Here is an 11,478-nt window from a genome sequence, read left to right on the forward strand (position 1 = left end):
GAGGAGGTGTACAACAAGAAGAGCAGAGGGCTGAGGACAGAGTCTTATAGAAGCCCAACGGATAGTAGGAGAAGAGGGGAGGAGGCGGCAGTAACATAGAAGGTGTGTTAGACAACTAGGAAGTGAAGCAGGAGAATGGTGTCATGAAGGCCAATATATAGAAAAGAATGTGCAGGAGGAGAGTGTGGTCAACAGTGTCAAAAGAATCACAGAGATCCAGGAGAAGAAGCAAGGAGAAGTGACCTTTAGACTTGGCAGAGAGAAGATCATTGGTGACTTTGAAAAAGGCAGGTCTTTGTGGAGTGAATGGTCGAAAGCCATATTAGAGTGAGTCGAGGAGGGAATGAGAGGAGAGGAAGCTTGTAAGGCGGCTATAGACAAACCACTCAAATAATTTAGGTGAATGGGAAGAGAGACATTGAGCTGTAGTTAGAGAGACAGACAGAAAGATAGATACATACATAGATGCTTACCTGGGGAATCTTTATTAAGTTTAGACATGAACCCTTCAAATTTAATTGCTCTTACATATGTATATTTATTTACCTGTAGCCACAAGTATTCTATCACATGCACATATTGTGCCTTTGTTGTATTCGCCATCTTTTGGCATTTTTACTGTATGATTGAAGTTGATTTATTTGCTTGTTTATAATTCTACAACAGACCTCACCTGCAACATAATATTTTACTTTTAGATATGAGAACAATTTATCTGCAATACTAACTTTTGGTACAAGACCATTTTACATACAGAGTTTGACCAAAGTTGGTAGCTTGGTCTAAAAAAAATTCTGTTTTAAACCGTGTCATCATAGCCAGCCTATAAGGGTTGCATTCAAGAATCAGTTCTTCTTCTGGAAAATCAGATATTTGTATCTGTGAAAGAATAACATACCCATGGTATATACACTGATCCATTGACCTGGGCCTTTAGAGTATTTTTTCCAGTAGGTCTGAACAAAATAATTTTAAAAATATGCTTATTGAGTATTTGGTCGTGCACAATCGTATTGTAAAATGAAGATCTGGGGATCAACCATAAACAAATATTTATTTACAAACTGCAAAATGTATTATTTGCAACATCTGTGGGTCTAACTAGATAGTGGTTGAAATGTACCTATAAACGAGATGTCACCTATAAGCTGCTGATATAAAAATCTATTCCATTGTGTATAGGCCAAGGTTTGGATTCCTCTACCTCTAAGAATGTGTAAAGTTATTTTGTTGAAAAAAATTACCCCTTAACCCCCTACAAATAGACAATGCTCCCCTAAATAAGTTTTCTGCAACGTTGCACTCATACCATAAGATTACATTTATTTTTTTTCTATATGGGATATGTTGTTGTTTTCATGTGCAAAATCCTTGCACTCTGCATGAAATCATTGCATGTAAATTAGCGCAGGAGGAATTTGCTCTGTAGGATGAGGACAAAGCTTACACTCAGCTTACAAGATCACATACAACGTTGAATACTTTTTTAATACCATCTTCACATGGGAATTTACATTTTCCTTTGTGAATGAAACAAATGGAATTTGTCACAATGTTCAGTAGATTGATAGTAGGAAGCTTTTCAAATACCCAGTGTTACTATACCAATCAGGAAAATGCTGGTGTGCTGTTGTCTTCTACAATAGGGAATCTAACAGTTAAAAGCAGATACGATTAGAAATGGTGCAATAGGGTTCAAATGAATTCTCTCTTTGGCCAGACAGCATCTTGTAGAGTTGCTAGTGGTCAGCTAGTGTAGTCACATGCATCTCTGTGAATGCATCTAACGAGATCCATCCCTGCCTTGGTGTCATTAAATAAAAACAACGTCAGCGTCTTGTGGAGATAGGAAAAAAAAAAAAATAACAGAGAGGAAAGAAAGTCAGGAGGGGAAAAGGTAAAGATGACAGTAAACAAAGGCAGTGCATATAGCAAAGAGAATACTATGATTTATGTTTGGCCAAAAACAACCCCAAAATATGTTACTTCATTAGTAAAATAAACCAGTTTCACTGCATTTATTTTGAAGATGCTTCCTCCTCTTGTCATAGGTATGTATGGTAGGATCTGTGCTCATGCCTTTTACTTACAAATGATTTTTGGCCACTGGGTTCGGAATTTAGAAGTTCCTGCTGTAGCCTTGCAGGTATCAGCATTGTCAGATATTGCCTAAAATCAACCTTATTTGCTTAGGATAAACTTTTGAGATTGACTCCAACCAACACCCTCTACAGTACCATCTGCTGACTGATAGAGAAACGTGGGGCTGGAACAGAGATATATATATATATATATATATATATATATATATATATATCATCGTCAGCTATTTATATAGCGCCACTAATTCCGCAGCGCTGTACAGAGAACTCATTCACATCAGTCCCTGCCCCATTGGGGCTTACAGTCTAAATTCCCTAACACACACACAGACAGACAGACACAGACTAGGGTCAATTTGATAGCAGCTATTTAACCTACTAGTATGTTTTTGGAATGTGGGGGGAAAACCCACGCAAATAAGGGGAGAACATACAAACTCCTCACAGATAAGGCCATGGTCGGGAATAAAATTCATGACCCTAGTGTTGTGAGGCAGAAGTGCTAACCACTACGCCACTATATATATATATATATATATATATATATATATATATATATATATATATATATATAAGGCGACAAGGCAACAAAAATGGAAAACAATTGTTTTTTGGTTCTAAACACTATATATCACCATCTTATTTTCTAAATAGCATTTTGGGTCTATTTACCACCATAGGTTGCTAATATATAAAAACTGCTAGTATCAAATAAAAGAGCAATCATGTAACAAATGTATTTGAGATTATTGATACTATATTAACAAAGGCATAATTAAAATTTTGTTGTTCTGCCGACTAAACCTATTATCAGTGGATTTCTACATTATCCTGATATTATGTAATACCAGTAACAAGTGACACTAGGAAAAAAAGAGTAAATACAATAAGTGTATACCACATCAACTATATAAGACAAAAGTCAGACCAGGCACCAATAAATAACAATGTATCCAATGTATCAAGTGTCAAAATATAAGTAATATTGTATCATTACTGGGTGCTGCTCAATGTAAATATGTTCAATAAGATTTGCTTATTTATGTTTTCTGACATGTCCTGGTAAGTGCTCTTGCTTTTGAGAGTATTCTGCCCTGGTTTTTCTAGTAATCATAACACTCAAACACTAATTACCTTTTGTTCCATCTCGTGCAAATTAGACAACGCAAGCACATGATTTGTTGCCATGTTTAATTCCAGTTTGCATTTTGTTTTCTGTCATCGCTGTTACTCCTATCCCTGTTACCCCTATCCCTGTTACCCCTATCCCTGTTACTCATATCCCTGTTACCCCTATCCCTGTTACCCCTATCCACTCCATTCTAGCTTGTTGTTCTAGAACTATCAATCTAGGAAGTCTCTACTTGAAGTCAGGTAAGGGGGGAAAAAACAGACGTCTGAATAAACATTCTGGATACCTGTTCTAGTATGAACACATAGGCAAACCGAGGGGGGTTAACTAGTGCCTGGAAACCCCCCTCTAAGCCTGGGGCACTGTATAATTGAGGTGGCTGGACGCTGCCCCTGCTTCACACGGCTCTGCTTGAAAAGGGAGAGCTGCTGCACCTAACAGTAGTCCACGCATCATTGCCCATGTACATTATGGGGATAGGAAGAGTTGGAGAGCAGTCAAGCACTGTCTAAAATTATAGCCACGCCCCATGCATGCCGGTCACGCCCACATTTGGAAACCCCCATCTACAAATCCTGCGTTTGCCTCTGGAACAGATTCAGTATATGTTCTTCCATATGATCATCACCAATAGACAGTGGAAGTTTCTGACAACTGAACACATCTTGATGACAAAGACAATCTGGTTCCAAAGAACAAAACTGCAAACTGGATAATTTAAGGATGCTGCAAAATCAACAAGTTCTTAGACATAAGGTTTAGAAGTAGTAGCAATATTAACTAATTAACAGATTACTGGAATACTAGAGTACATACTTATTAGAAGATGATCCCTGTCTAATTAGCCATTTCTGATTGACCATGATAGAGACACAATCTCAGAGACGGACTATAAAGACTTTCCCAGCTGGACAAAATGCTGGAACAATGCAGAATAATTCCTGTTTGTCAAATACAATAGTAAATAGCTGGGAATGGTAAAACATTGTAGGAAATTGTGAAATATCAATAGGGTGTTTAGTCAAAGAGCAAGTAGAAATTGATAAACTTTATACAGATTGTTTCATGCTTCTCATCTTGCCTCTCGTGCAAGTCATCCTACAAATACAGACAGTGATAAACTCTTTAAAATCTGGACAGATCTCTCCAGAAGGCAGCAGAGTGGACTTCAGGATCTTATCCAGTTTCTGCCACAATGGTCCTTAATTTAATCATTTAATTTTCTATTGGGCAACTGCCAGGAAAGAGACAAAATAGCTGGGTGGAGGCTGATATTTTATAATGGTAAACAGACTGTAACTTTGTGCAGACTTTTTGCATTAGATGCTTTGGGATGAGCCCCTTCACAGTTTCATACTTTGGTTAAGATTCTACTGTCATTATAGTATGTTGTATTGTGCATGAGATGATTGACAAGAGGCCTAGGTATAGGCGATACTGAATTAGTTGCCACCTCATCTGCAGTGCATTGCAAAGCAGCCTTGGTCCCAGGATAGGTGTGTCCACTGAGATGTGTTGGGGCAGGGCAGCACGGTGGTCAGCACTGGGGTCATGAGGTTGATTCCCAACCATGCCTGATCTGTGTGGAGTTTGTATGTTCACCCCGTGTTTGTGTGGTGGGTTTACGCCGGGTGCTCCAGTTTCCTCCAACACTCCAAAAACATACTGGTAGGTTAATTGGCTGCTATCAAATTGACCCTAGTCTTTCTCGCTGTCTGTCTGTCTGTCTGTGTGTGTTAGGGAATATAGACTGTAAGCTCCAATGGGGCAGGGAGTGATGTGAGTGAGTTCTTTGTACAGCTCTGCGGAATTAGTGGTGCTATATAAATAGCTCCTGCTGATGATCATCTGTGAAAAAATAAAAAAATATAATTATATATAAATATATTCTCCCTGTGTTTGCGTGGGTTTACTCCGGGTGCTCCGGTTTTCACCCACACTCCAAAAGCATACTGGTACGTTAATTGGCTGCTATCAACATTGATTCTAGTCTGCTCATGTTAGGTAATTTAGACTGTAAGTTCCATTGGGACAGGGACTAATGTGAGTGAGTTCTCTGTACATCGCTGCAGAATTAGTGGTGCTATATAAATAAATAAAAGATGATGATGGACTATCCTGGCACACAAATGCAAATCCAAGGCATTTTGCATTGGATCTGCTTTGTTAATGGCCTCTGTATACTTTATATTTAAATTTAACAAACTAAAAAGTGGACTACTTTTAAAGTAAATGACAACAGTATCCAACACTACGATCACAAGCTGCCAGAAGATGGTGCTGCAGCATAAAAATAATCAGCATTTTTATATGTCCACTATCCCTCAGTTTTGTAATCTGTGATCCATGGAACACAGCTCTCCCACAGGGACATGGGGTAGGTTTTAGAACATTTGTGCAGGATAAACCCCATTTAACCTATTAAATGGATTAATATAATACAGAGGTACTGGGATTGTTTAGAAACGTATTTTGTCTTTTTTTAAAATGTTTATCTGTGGAAGAAAACCAAAGAAATATTAGATATTCAAATGTCTTACATTTCCAGACAGATGAACATTCACAAAATGGCACATGCGGGCACAAATTAAAAAAAGTACAGTAAAAGTCATTTAAGAAACATAAGCTGTGCAGTGCAAAAACATCTGTGAGTGTGCCTTGAGTCTCAATGTGCACTTGTGTGCCTAGGTTTCCATCAAAGCAAGGTGGCGGCACTTGTGGAGAAATTTCACTGGCTGAAGGGAGGCGTTGGGTGGAGGGAGTGTATCCCTATCAAAGTACAGAATAGGTGGAGCACTGCAGAGCTGAGATTTTGTTAATTGAAATGAGATAAAGGTTGCACAGGGTGCATTGTTAGGGGTGATCATTGCTGTGTAGAGTGGCATACAGCCATTTCCCTTCCTCAAAAACACTTGAATTGTGCATCAGCAAAGACCATACTTGCCTACTCTCCCAGGATGTCCAGAAGACTCCCGAAATCCATGTAGGTCTCCAAGACTCCCGGGAGAGCAGGGCATTCTCCTGCATCTGCCCACTTCCTAGTCAAGTGGGCAGATTTGAAGCCTCCATGGGAATCGCATCATTTTGGCCAGCCCCCATGGTAAAATGATGAGTTTGCATCAATGCGTCATCAAAATGACACGCTTCGTCTAGATCCACCCCCGCTCACCCACCCCCCACTTGGATCTCCTGCAGTATGGCATAGACCTAGTGATCTTTGGGTCTCATACTATATTATTAACGGGACTCATTATGCTCCTTTATCAGAGAAGTGATGTAAAAAAGAAAAGTTTCACACATACAAAATGCCATATTGCCTAAAAACCACTTAATTTATGCACCAGCAATGAGTTAGAGACCTCGACCTATACCGTTAGTGAGGCACATTTTGCATTTTCCATTTTCCAATAAACTTTGCTCATTGTAAACAAAGTCTCCTTACTCTTCTAATTAATTCACGTGATAAATTAGGCTAAACTGAACAGCAGTTTAGGAACAGAATGTTAATGTTTATTCTATTGAAACGAGTAGTACTAAAGTGGTAGATGGCTGGGCTTTGATATATCATTTACACATTTGCACAGTGTGTGAGATTTTTCTGCCTGTCTGTACCACTAGGCAATCTCCTAGGTTGTGAGGACATTTCTTAAGAGCCGAGGTTAGGCATACACCATGATGTGTGTTAGGTGGGTCATCCAAGGCACACCAGTGCACAACTAAGACGTTTTATGATACATGATGAATACACTTCGTCCTCCATTGTCTACACTGAGTAAGCAAATATTTTTATGTGTGTGCTAGGCTCCTATGGTGGAAAAAAAGTATCTTACCATTTTCTATTTTCTGGATTGCACAACAGCAGCAGGGAAACTGAACAGATGGCTACTCCTGGAGGCTAACATACAGACACAGCAGACATAGCGACTTCATATGTGTTTACAAAATTTGATTCTTTTAGGTAAGTAAGGTTTAGATCAGAATAGTGTACACAGCTGACCTCATATAAATTGACGTGCTGTCTTAGCATGGCTACAAGTTGGCTATAATTAGGGTGTTGTGCATACCATGGTAAAGTGAAAAAATATATCCTAGATGTTACGAGCCGCGGCGGTGCCCAGCCGCCGCGACTCCCCTACCTCCATCCCGGCCGTCGCTATGATGACCGGGACGTCACTTCCAGGGGCTCGTCTCGGCCGTTGCCTAGGCAACGGTCGGGACGCTGAGTGAGAGAGCGCCGTGTCCCAGCAAGGAGAACTGCTGGGCGCGTGCGCAACTAGGTAGCCTGTGGGCTAATTAATGCAGGGGGCTGTATTCTTGCAGAGCTAGGCTCTGATTGGTTGGGGTCAGTATTTAAGGCTATAGCTTCTGCTTCCCAGTCTGCTGACCTGCTCTGTTCCTGTTCCTATCTATTTGAACTTCTGCTGACCTCCCGTGTATGACCCCTGGCTTGGATTTGGACTTTGCCTGTGTATCCCGTGACCCTGACCTCTGGCCTGTTTACCGTTTCTCCTGTCTGCCTGTGACCCTTGACCCTGGCTTGTTAACTGGTATTGCAACCTGCTGCCGGCCCTTGACCTCTGCGTGGACCTCACTCCGCTTGCCTGGGTTCTCCCCAGCTGGTACACACTTCACGACCCTCTGCCAGTCTGCAGCCCAGTCTGTCCCCACCACCAGGGGCTCCAGTGAACACCTGATTGGCAGAGTAGACTCTGGGTTGTGTTGTGCCGGCTGGAGGAGTTCCTAACACTAGATATGTGTGGTATAGGGAAAACGGATATGATTATTACTAAATAAAAGTGAACACTCGGTATAATGATACCAGATGTCCCCATTTTCCAGGGAGAGTACCTTTTTCAAGGGTTCTGTCCCCGGAAACCTTCTGTCCCAGAAGATGTCCCAGGAGCAACCTTGTCCTTAAGGTGTGCAACCACATGGCTGTACACCATTATTCTGGACTCTGTGGGACACCTTCATAGTGATAAATGTAACCTCCAGAAGATGGTTAAGCTTACCTACATCAGAAGCTTGAATGTGTATATTTGGAGACATTGTTGTTACCTAGAATCTAGGTGTCTCACACAGCTGGATGCTCTGTTTATATGCACCCAATCCTGAGATTCCCCAGATACAAGATTAAATGAGCCTGGGAGATATTGTTCATGGCACAACACGGGGCAATCAGATGCAAGGTTCCTTTGAAGTTACCAAAAAGATATTAGATCTTAGTATAGTTGGTCTTATGTATTCACACAGGAAAGGTAAAACATCAAAGAAATAGTGTTCATAATTAGTATTTACATAGATCTCTGTATATGTTTATGGTCAGTGTATATAGGCCCATGACATATGTCAAGCTTCTAGATCAACTTCAAACCAAAGATATAGAAATTAAGTATTGTCCCAAATAATAAATATGGCATATTTATGTTTGGTATGCATGTGTGTATTCATTTATTCTCTGCTAATTGAATGTAAACTTATGTTTTTATGATTCTCTGAAGAAAAGTTTTTTAATTTCTAAAAAGTTTCTGACTAATGTGTTTGGAACAAAACAGACCCCAGGGTCATAAACTCATTCAGCTTTTCCACCACACCTCCTCTAGGTCCCTGGGAGGGGGGGGGGGGCAGATAGGGGTAAATGATATGCGAAAATTGTTAATTTTCTGGGGATCATGTATTAGGGTAGATACACGCTGGAGAATTTTCCAACTGACGTGTTATCTACAACGATTATACCTATGAATGAAGGTCTAATCGCTCGGGCGATTCATGCGTGCACACTAGACACATTTTAAACAATTAACAAAAGACCGCCAGTCCAGGCAATGATTTTTCACAGCCATATTGTTGTTAAAAGATTTTGATTTCGTACACACTGAACGACATATGAGGTCCCTGCAGCGATATTGCCAAGAAATTTAAATAAAGGGCAGAACATGTCCATTGACTCACGTGCGAACACCACACCATGTGGGACAGCTACAGACATCATAAGTTTACATACATACGCCCCCTGAAAAGAGTCATAGTTTGAGGAACTATCGACAGTTGGTCATGGAATTGATAGTGAATTCATACACACTACATGACCGGAAGGTGATTGGAATGAGATTATTAAACAGTAGGACCAACCTAATCTGCCGCCAATTGGCACTTTGGGATGACTTCGACCATCATGTGACTCAACACACTAACAAGACATTCAACTGAACGGCTCGTTTGTCGGCTAATTAGCACGATTATTGGACAAAAATTTCCAATGTGTACCTAGCCTTATTGAGGAATTGTTCCATACTTTCTGCTTGCAGCATCAACAGATATCAAGAAATTACATGAGTATCTTTTTCTGCATTTCTCCTTCTTATTTTAAGAAACATGCTTGGAAAATTATTTTACTATATGTCATTTTATTATATCCTTTATACCGTAAAAATTGTAACCTTTTTGTCAAATGAAACTCCTTTTATAATGTTCTATATTTGTGTTCTTAACACATTTAAATGCAAAATAGCTTGGTTATTAAAGATGGTACAGAACTGAAATACAGGGGATTGTTTGGGTTAATTTAAGTTTGATTGTAGTGGGTATAAGTCAGGAAATAACTGCAGAATTTCCTCAAAGGGGTCAATTCAAGTCAGCCACGTTAGTGAAGGAATAACGTGGCGCTAATACTATTACCTTTAATACAGTAAGTTTAACCCACATTTTGCGAGCAAAAATCAGCGTTAAAATTACCGTACTAACAGTAATAATGCACACTTTTACCGCAGTAACAGTAATAGTGCGCAGGCCGTGTTATTCATAGAATAACGCGGCCAAATTGAAAAGGCCCCAAAGTATTAGCTTTGGAATCAAATCTTGGTAGTAGCAGTATTAATTAAAGGGGAAATTAATCATTGGTATACAGACCAGGTGGTTTTGTTGTGATTAACCATTTGTAACTCACATCATGCAGGCTTAGGTGAGTGCTGTATGCGACACCCCTTATTTAGCGACCATGTGACATAGTCCCACAACATGGAAGCTGGTTTAAGCCTAGAAACCAGTTAGGGATACATGATCCAGTTTTAAACAAACTGTGTTAAAAACAAAGTAATTGTGCTGCAGCACAATGGAAAATTGTTATAAGCAATTCAGGGAACTGTTGAAAAGTGTGAGATATTATAGTACAATCAGTACATATGTATGAAAATAAGTATGTTTTCTAAACCTTTTTGTGTAGTAGATCTTCCAGGAGAATCTGTATAATTAGAAGAATTACTATATACACATAATATATTAACAGTGAGGAAATACTGTCTCAACTACATTTGTTCTCGCATGAAAATACATGATTATGTGGGCAGATATTAATAGTGTATAGAAATATATTAATAGCCCATACAGAAAATTTAGTGACAATCTGTTCTGCCTTAGGCCCATACTGAGGAAAAAAGGTCACTGTAGTGGTTAGAAGAAAAGGGATTTAATCTGCAAATGTGAACAGCTCTTTACAGTAACAGCAGTTAACCTATGGAATGCACTACCACAATAACTGCTACTGGCAGATGCTGAAGGTACATTTAGGAATGGATTGAACAAGTTCTTAGAAATAAATACACGGTTAATGGAATGAATAAACAAACAGTAATAGAAGGAAAAACCTGGGCAGAGACAGGTTACTAGATGATGATGTGACAGTTACACTGTTATAGAATGGAATGATATGCCGGCCAGTGTGGACCTGGTATAACAAATTAATCAATGTAATTAGTACTAGCCATATAAAAAGTGATAATTAAATAAAATAATAATAATATACTTTAATTCATTCTTAAAAAGTTCATAAATAAAAATAATAAATATAGATTAAAATATGAATAAAATAGTACTGTAAATTAGTGTGTTTGTAAACTCTAGTTGTATAAATAGACAAATCAATATAGTGATTTTAATAACACTGGGTACTGTAGGATTGCCCTTGTATGTATCCCGGTATCTGCACAGGCACACAGTAGATGCTGTTATGACATAGTGAGACAGTATATTACCATTAATTTGTCACATAAGGAGTTCAGTTCTTTACATAAGCAGCCAATCTGAAGTTTTTACCTGGTAAGCAAGAAGATAATTGATTCTTTCCTCTTCAAATGTACTTCCTGTTTTAACATGTAAAAAGATAGAAGGATTGAAGTGTGAGTTTCAATATGCACTACATGGCTAATACTAAAGGGCTAATACCAGCCTTTCACTTACTAACGGAAC

Source organism: Mixophyes fleayi, chromosome 10 (assembly GCF_038048845.1).
Source record: "Mixophyes fleayi isolate aMixFle1 chromosome 10, aMixFle1.hap1, whole genome shotgun sequence".
Classification (NCBI taxonomy): Eukaryota; Metazoa; Chordata; class Amphibia; order Anura; family Limnodynastidae; genus Mixophyes; species Mixophyes fleayi.